This window comes from Ambystoma mexicanum, chromosome 6p (assembly GCF_040938575.1).
Source record: "Ambystoma mexicanum isolate Mex_15411 chromosome 6p, UKY_AmexF1_1, whole genome shotgun sequence".
Taxonomy (NCBI): Eukaryota; Metazoa; Chordata; class Amphibia; order Caudata; family Ambystomatidae; genus Ambystoma; species Ambystoma mexicanum.
In genome coordinates, this window is record NC_090935.1 from 1,408,606,797 (window position 1) to 1,408,633,013 (window position 26,217).

The 26,217-nt window shown below is 42.8% G+C and overlaps 1 long non-coding RNA gene across 1 annotated transcript; it reads right to left on the minus strand.

Moving 5' to 3' along the window:
- Positions 1–24,448: 24,448 nt before the first annotated feature.
- On the minus strand, positions 24,449–25,199 carry LOC138511049 (uncharacterized). Its single transcript, XR_011280559.1, has 2 exons — positions 24,942–25,199; positions 24,449–24,559 (listed from the first exon to the last, which is right to left on the minus strand). It is a non-coding gene; the product is annotated as an uncharacterized lncRNA (long non-coding RNA).
- Between the last annotated feature and the right edge of the window lie 1,018 nt (positions 25,200–26,217).

Genomic DNA, 26,217 nt, shown 5'->3' on the forward strand with positions numbered 1-26,217 from the left:
TATGATCCATTATGTAAGCGAAATCGCGCCATCAAAGCAGCACAGCTTACTGCATTATTTAAAAGTTGTACTATAAAGCAGGGAGGCTACACACTGTGGAGAACCCACCAACTTTATATTCAGGTATGTTCCCCCTATGATGGTATATGGCCTGGAAGCGTTAAGTCAAATTGACCTAAATTGGGTGCAGCTGATTGAGGGGAAATTCTGGCGGAGGATGTTAGGCCTCCCAGCTTGCATTCCTATGGCCCTCATAAGGCTTGAACTAGGAATAATCTCCCTTGTTTTGAAAAAGAGGGCTGGGCTCTATCTAAAAATGACTTGTGGATTAGATAATGCACTACTTACTACAGTTCACCAAGAATTGAGTAAAGAAAGTACCACCTGCCCATTGAATAGGCATATGGAAGAGATAGGTTGGTACCAACGAGCAGGGTACTACTCAGAGATAATGCTGAATGCCTTAGGGAGATGAGTATATCTATGGGACTGGCTGGAGAATTTCGATCATCTCCATAGGTTAAAAAAAGTACCAATTTATACAGTACAGGCTTTATACATTTAAGAGCCCACAGAAATATCTGAATTTATGTCCCTCTAAGAGACTAAGAAGATTTATTCTTCTTATAAGGTTGGAACAGCTCCCCACGAAAGCAAACACGGGGGTGATAGATAAAGTCCCATTGGAACAACAGCATTGCCTTCTTTGCAACACCCAGGAAATCCTTGAGATGGCCAAACATGTGCTGACTGAATGCCACACCATGGCGGAGGTAATTAAAAACCATGTTGGCAAATATGTACATAACAAGGATACGGTTGGGGAGAGTCCCTTTTGGATACATTGTACTAATTATGAGAACATGTGTTTGTTAACTGCCCTCTACAACATCTGGTTGAAGGTAGAAACAAAACTGGGTATATCATTGGGGGCATCTCCAAACTCCAATCTCCAATCTATGAATAGACCATTAAAAGACTTCTGAAGTTACACCTGTATTAATGTGTAGAATCTAATACTGTAATGTGGTATGTTGAAAATATATAAAGATGTGATCTAAATTGTAGATAGAAAATGAAGTGATTAAGTTTTATCCTGAACTTAAACGATGGTAGTATTGTGATTGTCATAGTAACATCGTTTTGGTCGGTATTGTATGTTTTGTATTTGCTTTTGCTCTCACCATTTATTGTATATTTTATATTTTACATATGTTTATGTTCTTCTACTCTTTTATATATGTTATTATGTGTAAAGTTTATTATGTAAACTAAACCACATTTAAGAATTTAATTTAATATATGATCCCTTATCCGCACCTCTACCTCGACACCTGGATCACTGGCAGGATCTGAGACCTGATCCTTTCCCCTGTCCACATTGCTATTGAATGCAGGTTGGTCAGGCCACTGATCTTTCTCCCACTCATGTTGCCCTTCAGCGGTAATGGCTCATCCAGAGGGACGTCCACCACTAGCAGAGGTGCTGCACTGGAGAAAAAGAAAACACAGCAAGCTAATGTCCTGTAGAGTAACGCAATCCTACAATGTCCATAGGGAAGGAAGGAGATATTTGTAAGGGAAGGGGCTGTGGCTGTAATAGGAAGAACACAGCAGACAAACATATCGTGCAATACAGTCACAAATCCTCCCAATGCCAATAGGCAGTGAATCTAACACTTGTCGCCAAAAGGGCTGTGACTGCAACGGGAAGAAGAGTATTGTAGCTCTATACGGCATCACTAGGGCAACAGAGAGTGAATGAGACACTTATTGCGGAAATGGCTTTACTGAGAATCCGACTGTACTGTCCCCCTATATAGTTTCAAACTGAAATGTATTTATTTTATTTATTTTGCATTTTTTTAAAGCACTCTCAGCCCACGGGCATGGAGGCGCTGTTACAGGAATTGTTTGTTTTAGTTGCGTAGTTGTTTGTCTTAGTTGCGTATTTATAACGCGCTTAAATACCCAGAGGTTTCTAAGCGCGGACCCGGGGATCGAACCTGTGTTGCTTTGTGTCATCTTGCTTCCAAGGGGAGCACGTTGCCTGTGAGCTATCCTGCCAGAATGGCACCAAAGATGAGAAAAGCTACACTCACAAAGTGCAGCTGCATAGCCGAGGCTCTCAATAGGACCTTGTTCCTAGCTTTAGGTACTCACATGTTATTGGCCTGTGGGGTCACGCTCTTCTTTGCCTTCTGAAGTTCCTTCATGTCATGAGTGGCTTCTGATGTCCCAGCAGGAAGTTATCAATGAAGTAGAGGGTGAGCTTACAAGGCCTGGTCCTTCGCTTAGCGGCACTCTCCATTTGCAGAGAAGTGCAGTCGGATCAGACTAGAGCTTGCAAACATTATGTTCAGAAATGAGCCAATAGCAAAGGCACTCTTGCCAGTCGTCCACTGCATTTTATGTGCTACCATAGCCATTGTCACATGAAACTAGGTTTTTTCAGGTTGACGTCTTCTTTCGCTGTTTGGCGTGCTGCAATGCTATGGCAGGGGTCCACCTTCACTACACCTTTTCAAACTCCCTGCCCCCATCTAAGTCCCATTTATGAAAACGGAGGGCCCCTGAGGTCCTGATAACTGCACTATATGATTCAACATTCAGACTGTGTCATATATGAACAGGTGGGGGGGTGCATGGGAGCAAGGGGAGGGTAGCATCCGCGGAACAGCACATTTACACATCTGCCTCGTGATTTTCAGGAAATGGAGTACTCTAATGGTATAACAGAAAGTCATAAAACAGGAGCTGATAACCATACTGATAAGTATATGTGTTGTTAACGCAGCAGCCTGCACACCCTCATGCCTGAGAGGTCTATCTATGTTAGACACTCCCATCTGTACCACTCGGCACTCATCACTAGGTGATGCAGATGTTAATGGGTGGTGGTGTAAAGGGGAGGGGAGGGGGCAGCAGGCAGCAACCGCTGGCCAGCACTTTTGAATACGCTGATAGATGGGGGAGTGTTTCATCAAAACCTAAAGACTTTTGTTTTTATTACTTGATTTAATTGTTAAACAAGAAACTATTTTTACAAGGTTATTCCTAAGTGTGGAAAGAAAAAGAAAAGTCCAAATCCTGCCAGCCTCTCTTGCTCGAAGAAGGGGGGGGGACAATTTGATGAGCGGAGAGAACATTAAATGGACCATCGCAGTAGCAGGTTTTTACGAAAGTCTTGGTCTATTGAATCGCTGGGATCAGGGCAAAGTAAATAGTGCAACCGGAGTTAATGGCTCTCCAAAGAACAAAAGCTCCCTCTGCGCCTAGTCCTTCCCGACCCCTCCCCCTCTCTTCGAGCAAGAGAGGCTGGCAGGATTTGGACTTTTCTTTTTCTTTCCACACTTAGGAATAACCTTGTAAACATTGTTTCTTGTTAAACAATTAAATCAAGTAATAAACAAAAAAAAAGACTTTTTCTTTGCACCTATTGTGAAAGCTTATCCCAGGATGTGTGTGATGTGTGTAGCACATATCCACATTCCCCGTGCATTTGTGTACATGCAGTCTCCAAAAGACAACATATAAATGCATCTGTGATCAGAGTCTCTAGCCCAGCAGATACACCAATGTCAATACTTACTGTAAACTCAGGCGATCAATAAAACGAATAAACAGAACACAAGGCATAATACATACTTCACATTCGCGTTTGCCAATTTCTGGTCCGTGTTATTCACACCCCCAAAAACGATTATATAAAAACCCATGCAAAGAACTATCTGAGCATACATCAAAACAATGCATATGTAATACATACATGTCCTGTGTGTTAAACATACTGTTTGCGGAACACATTCAAGTTAGCAATAGGGGAACATATCCAAAACTGGGACCCTGGGACAAAGGGTTCCCTAGCTGATTAGGTATTCACTGAACTGTTGCGGCACACGGCCCTTTTAAGCGCTAGTCGCCAGTCTATCCAGAGTGTTAATGTTAATGTTAAAGTTAAAGGACATTTGTACCGCGCACTATCACCACCGGAGTGATTCCCCTGGCGCCCCAATCAGTCCCTCAAGATGGCAGTACCCACTGTTGCAAAGGGTGCCAGAATGCATATCTGCTTGAATACGTGCTCGCTACACCCCTTGCGTCTCCTTGCTGTGCACTTGTGCCTCAGGCCAGTGCTTGAAGGCGTGGGTGTCTTCCACCCCTGTTGAATGGCAAGGAGCCACCTAGCGGTGAAATATTAAACAGCACCTTGAAAGGCGGTGTCCGGCATGTATTGCAGATGCAGCCCACACAATATATGTCCACAGGGGATTCTGTGCTTTCCCTCTTTATGGAGGAACCTCCCATCGCCTCACATACGTCCATCTCACATTATACTTCATCGCTAATCCGCCATGTTAGCCTTGTTCTATATAAAGTGTAATGCTGCCAGCCGGGATCTAGGCCTGTCCTATCTATTCAGCAAGAGCAATACATGCATAACATGTCATTATGCATTTCGGCTGCAGCTGCCAATCATTTGGTTTGGTCCTTATGAAAAAATATGCTTTATTTTCAAAGCGTGCCTTCCATATTTCTAAATACCAACGATCAGTACTTGATGGGTATTTATTAACATCTATCGTCTTTGAAAGTCATGTTTCTGCAGCAGAAACCACACAATTATAGGTGTTCTATCTGTGTGCCTCTGTCTTGATTTAGATTCTGCTGTTTTCAGTCGTGTGTGGCTCACATGGCAATGCTGCATGTTCGTTTCTCGTGAGCCAGAATAGCAATGGAATCGCTCCAACGCATGTTGGCATAGAGAGCTGAGCATCGTTTTAGGCCAGCTGCCTCAGAAAAGTCCCGTTGACATGTACATCCTGATCGTGTTCACCCGTCCTAAACATTAGCATCTGCCCGATTACAGTTGAGCATAAAAAGCGTGTGCTCTGCCATACTACATTAATCTGCGCCTGACAATTAACTCTGAGGTCTCATGGCATGATGCCTTGGGTTTCGGAACCAGGCGGTGTCGCGGGCCACCAATGCATGGTGTTTCAGAGAAGCCGAGGAGCAGGAGAGGGGTCCGGCGGCATCTGGTGCCACTCATTTTCTCTTTAGGCACTGACATGCCATTCACTATCACGTCGACCCTATCTGTCATCCAAATGTACCAGCTGTGTCTTTTGGGGGGGATATGCCAGATCCTTTATGGAACATTTTGTTGACATATTACAGGAAATATCCGTTCACCCGCCACTGTTTCAGAAAACAAACCTGACTGGAAATGAGCATTAAAGATTTATGACACCACTGCTTCGGTTGACAGATAGTTTACAGCCTGTTAAAGTCCATGTGTTCATCTTGTGTTCTTGTACATGGAAAACTGGTTACATTTAGTGAAGATCTTGCACTAAGAAAAAGAGCATTGAGCACTTCTGAGTCACAAGCCCAGGCATGCATTCACCGTCATTTTGCTTTGAACCTTCCCTTGCTTAAGAGTTACTTTGTCTCAATGTAATTCATGGGTGGGGGTGTCTACATTCTCAACCTGTGCCCAGTCAAAAGCGCAAGCGCTTCTGGGCAGGTTTGACCAACCCCATAGGATTCCTGAGGGTTTCCAAAGGATCAAACTCCACCATTTTGATTTATTTTATTGAACATTTTTAAGGCACGTTATACAACAGAATTGTGTTTCAAGTGAGTGTCAAGGCGGGGTGGAGGCCACGAATGGCTCGTGAATCAAGAGGGGTGATTGATCAGCCAATCACACGCCAATCATACGCCATGAGACATTCTTTCTGCTTCCTTTGCAGATTTTGTTTGGCTATCAAGTTGGGCATGTGCAGGGCAGGCTCACAAATTGGTGCTTTTGGAGTCCTTTTTGGTGAGTTTTGGAGAGCTTTGGAGGAATGTGTCAGTTGTTTGTAGTGTCTTGGTGTTCCGTGATCTTCTGTTATCGGTTTGTGTTTGTTCCTTGGGATCACTTTCTAATCTTCTTTTTTACCCTTTAACCCTTGTTGAAAAAACATAAAATAAAAAAGTCCCTCTTGTACTTTCCCTTCGGCTCATGTGTCCTAGCACCTTTCCTTTTCTATGTTTGTTGAAAAATATTTGTTTGTGAAACTGAGATGTCTTGCTGGGTTGTGCTCATACAGAGTCGCTAATGTTTCTGTGTTTCACAAATGTCTTCCCAGCATTTGAGTACTTTGTGATTATCTTTATTTGTCTCTGCCACTTGTTTTGAACATTGACGCGTTAGACACGTCCATGTTTTTTTCACATTGACACCTAAGGCAACATGTCCATTTATCTGGAGGGATTCCTGGGAGAGAATATGAGGAGCTAAACTATTCCTCAACCCTCACGTCAGCATTTAAGGTAGTCAAATAAGAGGGGCAGATGAAGCCTGAGGATGGAGGGTGAGGATGGTGGGATGGGTTTGACGAGGGGAAGATGGTGGATGAGGATGGACAGGCCATGCATGAAGAAGGGGAGGAGAGCACCAATCCAAAGGAGGTTGTGGTAGCTGCAGGGTCACTATGATAGTGCCCTGCAAATGTAGAAATAATCTTGAACTTTGATTTGGAAGACATGTGGTGGTACTGCATAATCAGTAGATGGAAGTAGCATTAGAGGTGCAGTGGGACGATGGGCGGAGGGGAGAGGATGAGGTGGTGGTGCTGCAGGAACAGACTAAAACCAGAAGGTCATGAGGAGGAGAATGGGGCCACTTTAGAATTGCCTGCACATTCAGTGGGGGGCAAGTCAGACTCAGGCTTTCCTTTAGTGGGTGAACCCAGGTCAGATGTCATCCCGTTAATTCAACGCCCATCTAGTCATGGGTGTGAGTGTCCCTCAGTGTACGACTGTCAAGGAGGAAGAAGGACATCTAATATGCCATTTCTGCTAGTAGACAATTCAATGGATTAACACAAATAAGTGTGTCTTGGATAACTCCTTGGGGCACATCCTCGAATAAGCAACCACACTCCGCCTGACACAGGCCACTCAATTTCTTCCTGACCCAACCATGCCTGGCCCAGCACAGCTAGAACCATGAGGCACCGTTCACTAACAAGGCTGGTTTCCCAACACTAGCAGCTCAGCCTTCTCTTGGTGGTGGTAGAGTTCAGGATGTGGTGCCATTTGGGCAGGACTGGTGACACAGAGAGATGAGGATTGCAGACACATACTGTGTGCATAGCCTGTCGTCGTCAGTCAGAGGGCGATGGATCCTGTGGCAGTTCTGGATATCATGGAGAGGCACCTTAATTAGCACCACCTTACTCTAATCAAGGTGGCTAGGCAAGAGGCTAGTTAAAAGGAGAGACATGGAAAACTGTGAGGGTAAAGAAAAAAGACAGTAGTGACTCGACTGGTAGGTAGAGCCAAATACACTGAGGCAGAACCTCCAGATTATGAGCGTGGTACTAGGCCTCGGAGAGTGGCTCTGTAGGTTGGCAGTACCAATTAAATTGAGGCAGACCCTCCAGATTATGAGCAGGGTACTAGGATTTAGAGACTGTTGCTGCTGGTTCATAGAGCCAAATAGATTGAGGCAGAACCTCTAATATGTGTGCAGAACTCTGAAAAGAGCCTGTCCACCTTAAAGCGGCAATGAGAACCAGGTAAAGCACCTACAAGCTGTAAGCAGCATAAATAGCCTTGTAAAACATGGACAAGAATTCAAATACAATGAATAATAAAGCACCGAAAACATGAGGGGGCTGATAGCCCTTAAAAGGACCTACAGTCATGTGGGGGGGTGAGTACCATACACAGAATCTAACCCTTTAGAGTATCATTGAGAACCCTGAAATGTGCCTGAAGGCTGTGAGGGATTCTGAAAACTCTGTACATTTCCTAGAGCCAGAGATGTGTTCTGAGAACTCTGTAAATTACCTAGTGCCTGAGATGGGTTCTGAGAACTCTGTAAATTACCTAGAGCCTTGGGTAGGTGCTGAACATATTGAACAAAAGCTAGTACTTTAGAGGCACTGAGAATGTTTAACACTGCCTAGATCCTGAAAAGGTCAAGGGGGAACCTGAACAGTGGATACAGATGGTGAGAACCCTGGCAAACATCAAGAACTAGAAGGGGAGGGTGGAATCCCAAGAGAAATACCTTACCATAACTGGTGAAATTCTGGGATTTTTCGATTTTGCTTGTAACCATAACATCCCCGTTTAACAAAGTTTTTCCACTGAATTTGTTACATTTTTATTAGTGCAACTTAACCATAACATCCCTTTAACAACATTTTTTCAATTAATTTCCTGGGTTTTTACCAGGATAGCCTTAATTTTTCTACATGTACCTTACATCATACTGCCCCACCTCTGCCCCCATTGTGACAGACGTGGAGTCTGCGGACCATGCGCATGTCTGCAGACTTCGGACAGCATTCACACTGCGCAAAAGCACAGGGGTTACCTTACATTGTTGTATCCTGCAAGGGGCAAAGACATCTACATGAAACAATAAGAGATATATGTAGCACATCCACAAATAAATATGTATAGAAATTCTGTACTTGAGAAACCAGAAGTATGTTTTCATAGCGTGCACAACATAATGGAATGCACCAAGCACAATGCTTAACTGTACACCTAACAGTATTACCTCAGTGGAACCTTGCTTACACACTGACGAGCAGCTGGCAGTCATTTCAGAAGAAACCCTTAGAAAATAGTAAGTGCACTGTATTCCTCTCTGTAGCATTACAATGTATTATGTGTACATCATTTGTAACAAATAGCAGTATTGTTTACTTTGAACAGAAATGGCAAGCACACTGGAATGGTTGGAGGAACATTTCCCGCATGATGAAATGAGTGAAGAAACCAACTCTAATGGTACAGAATACATTTTCTAAAGCAGAAAAAGTGAGGTAATTTGTTGAGATGTCACTAAAACATGATTTTCATTTTAACAGTAAATAGTGGGAATGAGGAAACCAGGCCCGAATTCCATTTAAATGAACCCGAAGATGGCCAGAGACAGCCCCTAACTGCAAATGCACAGAATGAACTGATGAACTTATCTGCAAAAATGGATGCACTAAATAATAATTTTATAAAGTTGATGATGTTTGTGAAAAATCATGTGAAGGAAAATATACAATATCACTGCCCGACATGTACCTGTGCTCATTCACACGGCCCAACTAATCATCCCGATCAAATTCCTTGAATGAAAAACGCTATCATGAAAACTCAATCCCTCCCGCCCCACATGAACATTGTGTAGAAAACCCCAATTCTCCCATATATGTTTCCCATTCCGATTCCCCATCTCTTTCCTAATTGATTGTATGTTTTTGTTTTAATAAATATGTGTGTGTGTGTACTGTTGGTGCGTGTTTTTGTTAAAGCCCAATTTGGAGTCCACCAACTGCACGACTGTCCGAGCTGTCCGTAACCAAAATGGAGGGGCCCCCGGACATGGCACCTATCTGGACATGTCAGCTCAGCTGTATCACACTTTTAAGTAGTTCGGGGACTCAGCCCTTGTCCTGCTGACACTTGCAGGCATACGCACCTGACCTCACTCTGCCCCAGGAGACTGTGACTGTCCTGACATGTCTGCTCAAACGTGTGGCACTTTTAATTAGTTCTGGGACTCCGCCCCTGTTTTGCAGACACTGGCACGCATGCGCACCTGATCTCACTGTGCCCCTGAACACTGCACCTGTCCATACATGTCCACTCGCATGTGTTGCACTTTTAATTAGTTCTGGGACTCTACCCCTGTCCTGCAGACACTGGCATGCATGCTGCGCACTTGCTCTCACTCTGCCCCCAGATTCTGCTCCTATCCAGACATGTCTGCTTGCAAGTGTTGCACTTTTCATTAGTTTGGGGACTCCAACCCTGTCCTGCAGACACTGGCACAGATGTGCACACCATCTCCTGCGCAATAGGTGTCTGCAGGACAGCTGTCATGTCTGCGGCCGTCCGGGGATGTCCGCAGACATGACAGCTGTCCTGCAGACATGTGACCGCACACACGCTGCGCGTCAGACGTATCTGCGGCCAGTGTTCGTACTGCCAGACAGTTTAAAACTGCATTCTGGGCAGATCTAGGGTGTTTCAAGCTGAAACATTACCCTTGGAGAGTTCCTAGACTGTGTCTTAGTTGATTGGGCAACTTTTTATAACTTTTTATAACTTTTTAAGCCCTATGTGTGGCTCAATAGTCCCCTATGGCCACTGCAGCTGCCCCACCACCACCACCATCTGGAGGGTCTGGAGAGGGGAACAGGTGTGGTGATACAGAAATGGATCAAGAGGAAAATGAGGTACTGGAAGACCCTCTCTCCGGCTCTTGACGTAAATCTTGTGTGTGGCAGCTTTTTACCACCATTGGGGGTGCACCTAAGGCTTCAGCAGACAAGGTGCGATGCACTGAGTGCAAGGTTGTACTCAGTTACGGAAAACCATGTCTGTACAGCTACAGGACCACCTCCATGCGGCACCACCTCACGACCAATCACAAGGCAGCAGTTTGGATGAGTAGGCGGACGCCCACTAGCTCATCCTCATCTTCCGCTCCTGTCACCACAAGGGACACGCCTGTGGAGCAGAGGATCCCTGCAGAAGCCTCGCAGGCCATCCATAACACAGTCAACCCTTATCTTTAGACGGTGACAGTTTTGTGCATGCACTGTGACACACCGCTCTGTAGGCGGAGGAGTTTCAGAGTGCTTTCGAGGCTGCAGTCTAGGAGCATGAGAGACACTGTCCCCTATCTGATTAAGGCCCACCCAACATCTTCCTCTCTCCTCCTGCCCCTTCGTCCCTGTGGTTGGTGCTCCTTTCCTCCCTTCCCTCCCTCCCTCCCTTATCTCTCCTGCGAAAAAAAGCCAAAAAAATATAAAAACCTAAAAATCACCCCTTTTCAGAGCCACCCTTCACAGTTAAATAAGAGAAGTACAAAAAAAGTTACAGGCCCCTATGCAGCCTGTGGAGTCCGCGGACAGTGCGCTAGTACACGGACATATGAAAAATGTATGTGATGGTGGCATCAAAAACATTTAACTCTTTTGCGTGGGAAAGTGGTGGCTCTGAAAATAACCTTTTTTTGTATTTTTTGTTTTTAAAAGTTTTTAATAGTTTTTAAGAGTTTTTTTTAAGTTTTAAAGTAAACTAAGTAACATTCTATTAAACTAAACTTTTTCTTTAACTTGCAAAACAGTAGGCATTTTGTTTTTGCCACGCTTCCATGATTTTTTTTTCATCTACTTGGAAATGCTTTCTATGTTTATAAAAAGTGCAGAAAAAGCTGATTACCAGCATCTGTAAGATGTACTCCATATCTGTTGAAAATATTGACAATGTCAAATTTAATATTTTCATGATGGAAAGATGTCACGCCAACATCTCCCAAAAATGCACACACAGCCTTGTTGACATTGTGCCTCACTTTCTCCATTTGTGGACCAAATGAGCTCAAGCGCATCCACATCTGTCGCTGGGCAATGCGAGAAAAACTCAGTCTGGAATTCAGGAACAATTCCTTCAATTTGCCAAATGTCTCCTCCACTGCAAACTGCAGTGAAATTCCAGTGACATACCCTAAACTGGTCCATCCACAATGAACAATGATAATGTCCGGGTGTTGCAGGTTGACCAAATTGACACAAAATGGGAGCAAGTCGAACCACTTCATGTCAACCACTCCATACTACTCCACATGAACATCATGAAATCCAAGATTTTTAGCCACTCCACACTGCTCTGCATACACGTTCAACCAATGGATCCACGAGTCCCCCAAAATCCACAAACTCTGCCCCCTGAAAGACAGCCATAGCCATCTGCACTGCTCTCAGCAAACATACCGTCTGCCATATACTCTCCTTGCATACCACACCCAGGACAACTTATTGGCTAATCCCCTGGGCTGAACAGTCCCATTTCCATGCCTGGCATCCTCAAAAGACCCGGATGTTGCATGTCCCGTCTGTGGACTACCGCAGTGTCCACGGACAGATCATCCAAATGAAGGGGCTGGGGGAGAGAAATTAAATGCAGTGTAGGTTATTTACTCTTTAGTGTTGGCTCCGAAAAGAACATTTATTTTTTCTGGGGGGGGGGGACTTTTCGGATTTGTTTTCCTACAGCTACTCACATGGACTCTACATCATTTTCACAAGAACTTTCTGAGTGCAGTTTGAATATTTTCAATAAATATTGCATTGCCACAATCAGTAAAGGTCATGCCATCACTGAACAAATTATGTCCACCATACAGCAGAATGTTCTCATTTGGGAAGGATGTTGAACCCATAGACCTGGGTCCTTTAAGACAAGGCAGCAATATCTAGAGATGGATGGGGATGCAGAACTTACTCATACATCAATAATCACACCAACTCAGGAAGTTGGCAAAACTTAGTACTGTTTTATTTTCAATTATCTAAAAGAGGGAGTTACAACAGACATCAACGGACGTCGCAAAGCACAATCTCGATGAATTTCATAAAAAAACACAACTTTTATCATCAAAATTCATCATCATTGACGTCACACTATGTGGAAAACTACGAAAACCTACTTGGGGATGTGATAGGCTTACAGGGAACATCTAGGTATACGTTCCATACTAACGGGGGGGTTATGATTGGGTCTCTAACATCAGGTGGACAACTACTCCCTCCTCTAGTGCAAGTCATCTTCATCTTCACAAAATACACAACGATTCATTGGTTACACAAACTATAGGGCTCTCTGTTACGTGGGCCTCTACAATCGGTTGGCACGCTTTACTTTACATTGATGATTTGTATAGCTCGACCACCGACCCGGAGGCTTAAGAGCACTAGGAGGTGAGAGCAGTGACAAATACAAACAAATAATTAAAAAGAAGAAGTGTGGACAAAGGGCCTTTCTGTTAAAACAATGCAACACTTGTACCCTTCTGGCATATTCCACATGCCAACAGGATGCAGGCTGGTACCCCAGGTGCTGGAAGGGTCGGCTTGGTCATGTCTCCCTACCCAATTAGCCCAACATCTATCATCACTCATGCGGTTTGCCATTCAATTAAGGCTTTGAACTTGGCCTTGCAGAAGCTCTGTGTGCCGGAGAGTAAAAGGGAGTGTGGCATAGTTTTATCTTCAGTTTCGGTGTAGTTCAACCCACAGTCTATTTTCATCTGGCCATGTGACTGGAGACCACATTTTCGAGCTCTTTTCTGCCTATAATACTATTAAATGATGAACTCTTGACTGCTCCAATGTTTTTTTCATTCCACCTCAAACAGAAGTTTGTTTCTTTCTTACGTTCATGTAACTACTTGAGAGACAACCAGGCTCACAGTGGCCTCGACTCTTGGCGCTAGGCCAGCCAGCCTTTCTTGAATTCTTCTTCACCTTTAGCTATTTTCCAACTGCGCCACACTGAAGCCCTTACCATTCCCGGGGGTTCAAGCTTTGCTAAAGTGCATTGTGAAACATCCAGTTTCTATACATTCCTATGTATATACATTGGCGCATCTCTGCAATATATTTACTACATAGCTAGCCTCAGGATTATTTCAGCATTACAGCATCTGTACAAGTGTAAAATTACTTTGCATTGTCTTCAGTGTTTCATTGCATGAGCATCTTCATTTCGATCCCGAAATATTGCTCCTCTTTGACACCTCCTCTTCAGATCTAATGGTATGTTATGTTATGTTACTTTGCATTTATATAGTGCCTTATGTACCTTTGGTATGGTCTGAAGGCGCTGGTAGGTTGAACGCCCTTGGGAACCGAAGTTCAAGTCAGTAGAGTATAGAATGTCTATGTTCTTTCGTCTTGTGTATCTTTTCAGGGTGCATCAGTTCTGCTTTGCATGACGTCACCAGTCTTCTTTCTTGCTCATTTTCACACTTCTTCCAGGACTCTGTCCAGAAGACCATCATTTCTTCGTGAATGCATATAGGGTTTTCTCAATAGATACCTTGTTTTAAGGATTCTTTGTGGTATAGGCATCCTAACTGGTACTGCACGTGTCGCAATTTCCGGTTCCTAACATATAGGCAACATGGGAGCGGAGCTTCTGATAGGGGTATTTGGATCCTCCTCTACAATGTCATCCCAACACCATTAAAAAATGAACATGCCCCTTTGTTCACAAGGCGCCTTCCTGCGTCTTGTTGAGGACAAAAAACATTGCTGCATCTCCATAGTGCCCCAGGAGGTAAGTGTGAAAAGAATATCTTTCTACATGGAAACAGTTACATTAGTGCTTTCAGCATATGTTTCAATGCAATTTGCAAAGATATTGCACTGATGTAGCCCAAACTATGTCCTCCAAATTGCACCACAAGGATATCTGGACATTGGAAATGAGACATATTTTTGCAATGCTCAAATATTTGCCAGGCAGACCAAACCAGAAAGCCTCCACTCTTACTTACCAGAAGTGCCACACATGTCTGTGTACCTTTTCAGATTCACCATCATGGAATCTCCCACCATCCACACAGTAAGCCTTCTCATCTGAACAACCACAGCCATCTTCCCTACACTCAGCAATGAAAATAACTGCTACCCTCTCTTCCTATAAAGCACAACCAGCAGACCTCATTGGCTAATCCCTGCAGCCCCCTTTCCATGTCAGGCAGCCTTAAAAGACCTGTATGTTGCACGCCCTGTGCACGGACCATCACGCTTTCCGCAGACCACATAATACAGGACAGCCCTTCTTCACTTTGATTGATTGATTGATTGATATTTTATTTCTATCGCGCTCATACACAAGTGTTTCAGAGCACGACCAGGCAGGGAAAGGGAACAGGGGAGAACAAAAACAATGATCTTACTAGGCCCAGTGACATTGAGAACGTGCAAGTGCAGGGTAGAGGGAGAAGGGGGAGAAGTGCATGGAAGGGTTAACAAAAGGAGAGTGCGGAGCGAGAAGGAAAAAAAAACAAAAATAATAATAAAATAATAAATAAAAAGGCAACAAACAATGGGAGTGCAGCCAGCTAGTGGCAAGTGCTGGGTTTATGGCAGCAGGCCGTGTAGGTCTGAAAGTGCAGGAAGAAAAGGGGAGGGCTGTATGGGTACAGACACAGACCCCAGTGCAGGGGTTGGCCCAGAGGCAGGGCGTGAGGGTGGCAAAATGAGCAGGTACCTGGGCCCAGAGGACAGAGGGTGGCCAGGTGCATGGTGCCAAGGGAGAGTAGAATCAACAGGGGAGAGGGGAGGAGAAGGAAGAAGCAAAGAGGAAGGTTTTGAGGTGCTTCCGGAACCAGGGATGGTTCTCCTCAAGTTTTAGAGTGGCAGGGAGGCTGTTCCAGAGGGAGGCCCCAGCCGAAGACAGAGATCTAGCCCCAGCTTGTTTCTTTGAGAAACGACTGACCCTGAGGGAGTTAGAGGTAGAAGAGCGGAGTGCTCAAGATGGGAGGTATTTGCGGAGGGATAGCTGAAGGTATGTTGGACCCAGGCCCCAGAAAGCCTTGTGGACAATGCAGAGGGTTTTGAATTTAATCCTTGCATCCACTGGGAGCCAATGGAGAGATTTCAGAGTTGGAGAGATACGATCCCAGGGCTTGAGGCCAACGACAAGTCTTGCAGTCCTGTTCTGGATAAGTTGTAAAGGGCGGAGAGTAGAGGCAGGTAGATTAAGAAAGAGGCTGTTGCAAAAGTCCAGCTTAGAGAGAACCAGAGCTTGGGAGACAGTGAGCTTCTGGGGGAATGAGAAGAAAGGAAGAATACCTCTGAGGAGGTGCAGTAGGAGGTTTGACTTTTTGACACATCAGCGATGTGGGCAGAGAAGGAGAGTGTGGAATCAAAGGTGACACCAAGGTTCTTGGCCTCGCAGGTGGGAATATGAGGAGGGCCAAGGGAGGCCGGCCAGAGAGTGAGGGGAAAGGAAGGTGATGGTGTGCCAATGAGGAGGATCTCTGTCTTGCTGGCATTAAGACAAAGATCGTTGGCGGCACACCAATCTTGGATGGCAGTTAGGCAATCAGTGATGAGAGAAGTGGAGGAGGTGGCCGAGGGCAGCCTGAAAATGAGTTGAGTGTTGTCTGCGTAGCACTGGAAGTTTGAGCAGAAAATGGCAATACAGCGGGCGAGAGTTGCCAGGTATTGGTTGAAAAGCCAGGACGAGAGGTTAGACCCCTTGGGAACACCACAGGTTGAGAGGAAGACAGATGATAGAAAGGACCCAAGTTGGACCTGGGAGGGTCGATCAGAGAGGAAAGAGGTCAGCCAGGCCAGAGCCTGATCAGTGATGCCCAAGTAATCCCGGAGATGGTTGAGCAGGATGGTATGGTTGACCGTGTCGAAGGCAGAGGAGAGATCAAGTAGGATGAGAACAGAAGGAATGTTAGAGTCAAGGTTGGAAAGCAGATCTTCACGGATGTTCAGGAGAGCAGTTTCCGTGCTTCTGCCAGATCTGAAGCCAGACTGATGGTCATGAAGACAGCCAACAGAATCAGAATGAAGGTTTAGCTGAGAGATGGCCAGCTTTTCAAGGAGTTTGCCTAACAAGGGGGTAATGGAAATTGGGCGATAGTTGGCCGGACAAGAGGGATCCACTGTGGGTTTCTTGAGGAGAGGATGCACAAGGGAGTGCTTAAAAGGGAGGGGAAGGATCCTGAGGCAAAGGAGTGGTTGCAGAAGTCGGCAAGGGCTGGAGCGAGGGTATCAATGTGGTCCTTGAGAGTTTTAGAGGAACAGGGATGAACCTGTTTTGATGAGGCTTTCATAGATCGGACTTGTCTAGTGACCTCATCAGGAGAGAAGAGAGGAAAGGAAGAGAAGGAGGGTGGGGGCATGGCTGGAGGAGGGTCAGTGAGTACCGACGGGGAGGGGAGAGGACAGGGGGTGGAGGAGAGTGTGGACAGGATGTCCTGGGTTTTTGAGATAAAGTGTGAGGCCAGGGCATTGCAAAGAGCCTGAGAGGCAAGGGGAGTGGTAGAGACTGCAGCAGGGTTGGCCAGCTCCTTACAAATTTTAAAGAGTTCGGCCGAGCTGTTAGATGCCGCATGGACACGGGCTTGAATGTGGACTCTCTTCTTGGTACGGACAGAGAGACAGTATTGCCTTTGTAGAAGGTGACAGGCCAGTTTGTGAGAGGATGAGCAGGAATCCCTCCATTTTCTCTCAGCCGCCCTACACCTACGTTTAAGTGTAGCTAGGTCGGAGTGATACCAGGAATAGCACTTGGCTTTGGACTTCAGGCGGATCCACATTACAGAGGCAAGAACATCAAGAGTATCAGAAATAGAAGAATAGAGAGAAGACAGAGCTGTGTCAGGGTGTGAGTCAGCCAGAGGAACAGGGGATGGGGAGAAGGTGGAAGCAAAAGCCTCGACTGATACACACTTCATGGGCCAGATGTCCAGGAAGGTAGGTGGCAGTGTTGGGGTAGGCTTGGTTTGGGGGGAAGAGAGAGAGAGATGAGAGGAGAGGAGGTAGTGGTCACTCCAGGAGAGGGGAGTGGAGATCAAGACATCAAGTGTGTGCCCTGCAGAGTGCGTTGGGCCAGATGGGAGGATAGAGAGGGAGAGGGAATCGCAGTGGTCGCAAAAGAGCAATGTTGAGGGACAGGGAGAATCAAGGTGAATGTTGAGGTCGCCAAGGAGGAGGAGTTGAGTGGTTTAGGCCAGGAGAGAGGAGGAGAGGTCAGCCCACTCAGAGAGAAAAGAGGTGATTTGACCAGGGGGCCGGTAGAGAGTGGCAACAGTAAGAGAGTGGCTAGGAGAGATTGAGAGCCTGCAGACAAGGCATTCGAAAGAGGAGTAGATCTGAGTGGGAATTATAGTGGCAGGAATCCACTCAGGAAAGATCAAGGCTACACCCCCTCCAGGGCGAGTGGATCTGGGTGCAGAGAGGATCTTGTAGCCATCAGGGAGGAGAGTGTCAAATCTCGTGACAGAGCTGGCCGTGAACCATGTCTCTGTAAGACCAAGAACGTCAAGGTCAAGTTCTTCAAGGAGGTGGCAGATGTCAGAGGAGTTTCCACTTTAATCTTTGTAGCACTCCCTCACTGGCTACTTTCAAGCAGTCACACATCCATTCACCAATCACATCCAAAAACTCTACATCTAACTCAGTCATCTCAGTTCAACACTTCAGATGTACTGTTCAAAACTCAGAGTGCATGTCTCCTGTTACTCCCAAGCACCTGCACCGAAAACTACTATAAAATTCTCCAGGATTTCTATTTGCATATTCAACCACATATGCATCTATCAAGACAAAAAGCAGGTATGAATATATTTTTAAAATTACATTTCCAACTCAGATTACCCGCCACTTACCCTGCCTTGACCTACTCAATAATCATTCTCCCATTTGTCCCACCTCCTGACATCACGTGGCAGTTACTTACAATGATGTGTGGTTGCAAAGTTTTCTTTTAAGGAGGATTTTCATAACAGTTTCAACACACATATTTGCAATTTCAGCTGCATTTTCTGTGTCTTTTTTGTGAAAGAAAGGAAAACCACATTTAAAACGTTTCCACAGCATGTTTAAGTGCCAGATCCTGTGTCAAAGTTCAATACATTACCAGTACAAGCATACTTGCCAATATGACATTCATTCTGTCACTTTTAACACCACTTCTTCCACTAACAAAGTTACACTAAAACTCCCACAATGCAAACTAACAACGAAAACTGCATGTATGCTACCAAAGCATGGCATGTACATGGAATGAAAAATGGCAAAATGCAATGTGTTTACAAATATTTATTTCAGCACCATTCAAAGTAAAACAAATACATGCATGTATACATTTAGAACAGTGCTGTGTGTAATTTTTAATAAATAAATGAAAGGAAATGGAAACGATTTCTCCAAGATTTTGCAATAACAGTGTGTGCAATTTTCATTAACATTTCCACACATGCATACTTGCCAACCTTCCCCTTTGTAATCTATACGTGCTTTTTGGCTCCTCGATTTTTCTCTGCATTCTCGTACTTGCAGTGCACGTTTTGTAATGCAAATAGTGCAACCACAACTCCCACAACAAAAACAAAAGAACCATCATTTAATAAGCAACTACACATTAAAATGCATCACATTCGCAAGTATGCATTTACTGACAACATAACAAAACTTCACAAAAGTGACACTTAAAAGCGTTCTACAAATATTTTCCATCTCCATTTCTTTTTTTTACAAAAAGGTTATACACAGTCCTGCTATGAATCCGCAAAACCATTTTTTAACTTTCATGTACAGCCTCCCAAAATGGACAGCTTTTTAAACGCTCCGCATTTTCTATTTTGAATTGTATAAAAATGTCAAACTTTCCTGCTACAGTCCCATTAGGCATACTTATCATGGGCGCACTGCCCCCATTAGGCATACTTATCATGGGCGCACTGCCCCCATTAGCAATGCTGTGCATTCTCCCATGTCCCCATTCCCATAGAGTCTTATGCGACTCCACAGGAATAGGGACTAACATTTTCTGGCACCAGACTTTCTAGGACCTGTAATGTCCTGGTGGCACCGGGAAGCTAGCTGCCGAAAAATGACTAGGAATCCGGTGGCAACCCATCTGCAGCACTGGCAGGGTTACCACCATACTCATAATGAGGCCCAATGTTATTCATAAATAATCTCTTCTTGTACTAAAATTACTTCACCATTACCATACATGCCCACTAATTTTCTTATTTTGCAATTGCAGTGAAGAACAACCTCCTTGAAGACAACAACCTGAAGAAAACTACTTTTCACATCCCACAAAGTAAGTGTACTAGTGTAGTAGTATTCTTTCTGGTACTCATACAGTACAGTCTAGCTGCATAGTAGCATATAAAATTCCTTTCAAACAACATTTATTTCACTCTTATTCATTACACCTCAACATGTACACTCATTGTATTCTCATCTGAACGCTGTTATCATAACACCCGCTATTATCCTGAAAACATTGTAATGCCCCTACTTATTCATTCACACGACCACTCTCTTACACACTAACCCAAGCCCTTCACACATCTACACACACAGCTACTCTTACAACATTCCCAACTACAACTAGCAGCCCATTGCACAATCACACTGCCCTCTATTTATGCCCACATATGCACACACTCATTAACAATACATGCAAATATATTCCACGACTTTCAAACCCACAATTTCCTTTTTTCTCCAACAGACAGAACAGAATGGCTACTAAAAAGCAACTCCTTATAAAACAAAGAAAATAAAGAGCAGATCAATATTAAAGCATGCTAAATACTCATCCACCTCTAGCAGAATGTATCGGAAATATTCAAACAAAACAGCTAATACGGTCAGTCAGCAAAACTGAAGCAGCTACCACTAAAACATCTAGGGCCACTCTTCCAAAAAATAAAAACAAAAAAATGTATAAAGAAGAATAAAACTGCTAATGACCCTACCACAATATCAACCAATGTTTACATAGCTACAGTTAAGCATTCGAAAAAAATAATTTTACAAAAAATGTTCCACCGTAGAGTACTTCACAATCTTATGAAAACAGCTGAAAAGTCATGCTCAACCCTTAAAAATTACTGCAGAAGACTGATCCTGGAAGCTCTTATTGACAGCGCAATTCTGCTCAAAAGATTGTTTATATTAATTTTAGCCCGAATGAAACCACTAACAAAATGAATATGTAAATTACAAAAAGTACTTCTAAACATGCACAATGTCAACATAGATACATTTGCGTAATTCTGTGAAGGTGAATGGATTAACACATGCAGCATAGAACCATATTTCCATGAAGAGGCTCATAAACAAGAACAGAAAACCCCAATTGCCATACATAGTAATAGCCGAGGGTATTAAATGCTAGAAAACACCAAGAAACCCTTATTGAAAAAAAGTCCCCAACAAACTTGCAATCAACTGTTCCTTCCAGCCAACCAATCAGTCTAGTCTACAAATGGCCATGCAGCTCAATGTGTAACATACAGCAACAATCCTTTCAATCTTTATTACAATTCCTCAATCACTAAGTGAAAGTAAAAGACAAAATGAGAATAAAAATGTTACAAACCATGGTCTCCTATCCAGTGCACAACTACACTGGACTGCAAGGGCATTCATAAGCCTACATTTCGGGACCTGATTGCAAAAGCATCTTCCACCACATCAAAATGTAAGCAACACACCATTCCATTAAAAGGAATCTTCTGAAGAGACTGTACTATGCAAAAAGTCCTGCTTTACAACTGCAACATTTCTATAACCTTCTCCTACATGGGACACCCAAAGAACTCCTTCAACAATTAGAATAGATCCAAAGTAAATATTTTGGAAGTGGAGATGACTTAGAACATTCAGTAACAGCGAACATTAGAGAACATTAGCGAAAACTATACAAACGCCAATCTTCTAATAAATACATACAAAAAAGAAATAGCAAAGTTTAAATGCACATCTGCTGATGTACCTAACCAAGTGTGGGTGTGTTGTCGCAGACCTTTTTATAAAAAGAACACGAACATTATAGATATGACTTACAAAATAGAAGACAATGAGGAATCCAAATGGTTCCAATTAACTCTCTATCTTATAACAGAAAATAAATACAAAATAAGTGACCCCTCAATACTTTGCACATACTGCAATAGAAAGCTTGATAATAACCAAATGCCTTCACGTGATGTTACTAATAACTTTGAAATATTCCCACTTCCAAAACCTCTCCAAATGTTCATTTTGTATGAAAGCATTATAATCCAAACAGTACACCCATGTGAAGCTGTAATACACCTTCAACCCAAAACAGCCAAATTTCCTCCTTCTGAATTAATAAAAGGCATTTGTGGCATAGTAGTATCTTTGCCATCAGATCTTAAAAAAAATGTAGAAACTCTAAGAGTGAACCAGCCAATAGATCAATCTTTGATTATCCTAGTTAATGGTGTACGAACAAAAGAAAAAACTAATTGGCAACACTTAGTAGACTTAAACAAAGTTAGAAAAGCTCTACAATATCTAAAAGGAAACAATGAGTACTACAAAGATATAAACATTAAACAGAACTTTAGGGAAACCACCCAAATAATTCAGGATTCATCACCAACTGGCCAATTTGAATTTGTAGATCCTATTACTGCATCCAATATTTTAGACCAGTATACAATTCACCCACTACACTCCAAATACACCATAGATGATGCATTAGAAACTTATCAAATGTGTCACACCAAAGAATCTCCAATCAGCATATGGGAGAAAAGTGTAGAAGCACGTGTCTTTCCTCTACTCTTTCCTACAGAAGAAGGGGAAGATATGATGAAAGATCCACACACATAACAGAATCGAAATATCGCTCTTTACAAATGTATTCTGAAGAGCCCAGATTCAGACAAAATGCTGAATACATATTCCACCTCCCGTTCGAAAGTGAACTAGCAACTCTATGTTACAGAGTTGCACACACATTGAAAACAGGTTCCAATTTTTTAAACATGTCTGCTACCCAACTACTTCAAAAGATAAAAGATTAAGTTTTTTAGCCAAGTATCACAAATCTCTTGGCAAACATGCGTAGTACAAATTAATACTGGTTCTGACATCATGCTGATGTACGGTGTATGCTAGGGAACCTCAGCCCACCCACATGGTTTGTTGCTTTAAGTTATGCAGAATATGCATGGGATGACTTGCACGACTTCCTATGCATAGCAAACCAAAACAAAGAAGTCATAGACATATACACAGCAGGAGAACTCTGCTCTCTTGACCCTGTAAATGTATCAAGATACTTTCACCACTACTTTATTGCCATGCTGCACTTCATCTGTAATACAAATATCCCTCTCTTCTGAGAAGTGGAACACTTCTTTTGGAGAATCCAATCCAGAGGAGCACCACACATCCACATGCTTTTGTAGATAAAAAGATGCTCCAAAATGTGGTCATGACAGTGATGCCACTGTTTTGCAGTTCATTCACAAATACATATCCTGTAAAATCCCTTCAGAAACCACACATGCTGAGCGACATACACACATGTTACTCTTCCAAAAACATGTGTGGCAAAAGCAGCTGACACGGATATGAAAACAAAGGTAAATACTACGCCAAATGCCGCTTTGTTTTCCCTAGACCAGTTTCCTCAAAAGGACAAGTAAACAGCTTCATGTCTTATGTTAGACATAGTGTGAAAGGCAAATCGCCAATAAATACATACAGCATTAAATGAAACAAAGCTCCAAAGTACATCAATGATTACAATGGAATCATTGCTCTCTTGTGGAATGCAAACAAAGATATACAATATATTCCAGATAATTTCACTGCTGTTGCAATATATGTCACAGCCTACCTAACCAAAGCTGAGAAAACAGAGCTAAAAGACCCCTGGGACGTTGTATCATCTGACAAAACACTGTCACAAAATGTGTACAGCTTTGAAATACAAATGCTGTCCCATAGAGAATGTGTATGCTACAAAGGTGCAGACCCTTTAACAGGCACAACTTTAAGTGGCAAATCTGAACACAAAGTCTGGCTACGCCTTGGTCCAGCAGCATCCAGAAAAAAAGTGCTGAAATCCTACCAAGACATAGGAACAATAGCCAACAATGATTCCAACAGCCAGGGCATGTAAAAAGAAAACAATGTATTAGACTCATACTACTCAAACAGAAGTAATGCTTTGAAAAACATGTGCCTGTACCAGATAGCCCAACATTTCTCCTACAAACATAATGTGAAACAGATGAAAAATGTGGAAAATAAGTGGTCTCAGCTTGTGAAGGAAGCCTCATCGAACTTACCAAACCCAGCCAAATGAATCATTTGAAATTATCATTTAAAACTCCTCAACAAAGAGAACTATACGGCATGGCCCTACTGCAACTTTTTTAAACCATGGAGAAAAGGTGCAGATTTATTAGGTAACCATGGCTCATTTGAAGCTGCATTAAATGCAAATGAAAGCAGTATAACAAATGTCAATTTCTAGCAATAGACAAACATGTTGGACAATGAACGCCAACAAGAGGAAGAAATTCAAGCAAAACTAAATGAAGACACTCCTGAGGGCAGTCAACCTTCTGTTACATGAAGCCAGGAATCACTTGGAGAGCCACTCACTGTGAATGAAGCAGAATTAGCCATGACTAAAGAAGAGAACATCATGTATCAATACAAGCAATCAGAAGAAAACTGTGCTGAAATAACAGCTAAATGATCAGCAACTTAGCCTTTTCCTAGAAGTGATTAAAGAAATTGAACATGGTTTGAAGCATGAAGGAAAACGCGTAGCTCTCAAAATTATAAACCTATACTCCTCTAAGTAAGTGGTGAAGCTGGTTCTGGAAAAACATTCTTAATATAAAATCTTCAGCAAATTCCTACAAACGTTAACAAACAACAACCTTTCAGCTGTTGTAACAGCCGCAAAGGTTTAGATGCTTACAACATAGGAGGTGTTACTTTACACCGACTACTGCTCCTTCCTGTAGAACACCAAAACAAATTAGAGTACTACAAACTATCAACAGAAGCTATTAATTAATGAAAATACAGGACTCTGCGCCAACAACTCAAGTTGAGTTAAATCTTAGATTATGCTTTATTGATCATCCATGACCATTGAGCCCATAATTGATAACATGTTTCGGCTCCACTGAGCCTTTTTCAAATCCGGGCTACCCATAATTGTAATATAGGACATACAATATATCATAGTCAAAAAACAATTTGTATGAACGACATCATAAAGTATAACATAATACCAGTTTTCAAATATCGTGACCACAAAATATGCATAATAACATGAAAGAAATTAGACAGAAAAACAAGGATGGGCAAAAGGGAAGGGTTCATGGGTGTAGAAAAATAGGCAAACATATCATAATACATTGTTATGTTTGAGTAAACAGAAAAAGAGCACAAAAAACAGAAACAAAAACACAAACAAAAAGAAAAAAGAACCCATTAGTAATCATTATTCTTCAATTCATTGAATAATATAACCAAATTCTGCAATGGTCCCTTGAGACAAACTGACAACTTGGTGGATGTCCTTACCCGAAATTTGATGTAACCAGTTCTTATGACTATTTGTCCATGTAGTAGTAACGGGGTGCAATCCCCAATATCAATCTAAACAAAAAATGTAAGTAGCGAAGGTAAATAAAACTGATTGTCCAATTTAGAATATACATTAATTGTGTATATCAAGGTTGCCTGTGGCAACTAGGCATTTTCATGAGAATAAATCCCGCCCTTCACCAAACGGGCAAAACAACTCTTCTTAATGGTCACAGGCCATTTCTGCCTTATTCAAAACAATTCATTATAAATTCCGTAGTGAAGACAATTGTAACTAACCATCATTACGTGAAATGATGACGCATTTCCAATTATAGAACACGTATATCAAGTACGGAAAGCACAACATATAGCTTATTTTGTTGCTACTCGTCAAGTACCATTAAAGCTAAATCTCATTGAAAAGTAAACCATGAGATAAGCGGTCCTCTCTTACCAGTTCCTGGAACACAAACAGTCACACGCGTCGGCAGGTAAGCCGAACGCTTACCAGGTATGCCTTCTTATACTAGGCGTCATCACTGTGCGCGGTTACCACGGCGACGCAAGGACAAGCGTCGTCATTGAAAACCGCATTCTATCCCCCAGCATTCTACAAATTACATATGCTATATAATTCAAAATATTTGAATAAAGCCTGAGAAACTAACAAAGCATGTATACGCTTCTCCTGACCCAATTTATATTTGTTGAATACTTAAATGGTTACTATCACAGTAATGTATAATCACGGGCACTAATGCACCTAACTACAAAAGGTTGGTGAGCATTACACGCAACATTCAAATAAAATACTGAGCTACCAATTATGATGGGGTATCCCTTTAACAACACCCTGAAATACATGTAACCTCCTAATAAACAATGAGCCGTGTTCTAAATCAAGTATAACAATGAAAATTATTCGAGCTTGAGAAGCCAGATTGCAATGTACTACATCTCACAAGAATGAAACCATTTCATTATCTGTATTAAGTCCTGTATTTGTCGAATTGAAGTAACAAATTGCTCTTGCTTCCGCTTGTCGTAACGCCTTCACTCTGTCACCACCTCTTTTGTTCAAGGATACTTGTTTAAGACCAATGAATCTAATTTCCGATTTGAGATGTAGCTGATGTGTTTTTTGCCAATGTTCAGCTAACGGAAGTGATGGGTCTTGACTGCCAATTTTGGCTAAATGTTCACGGATACGGATTCTCAACTGTCTCTTGGTGCTACCAATATATAGTTTGTGGCAAACACAGATGATGCC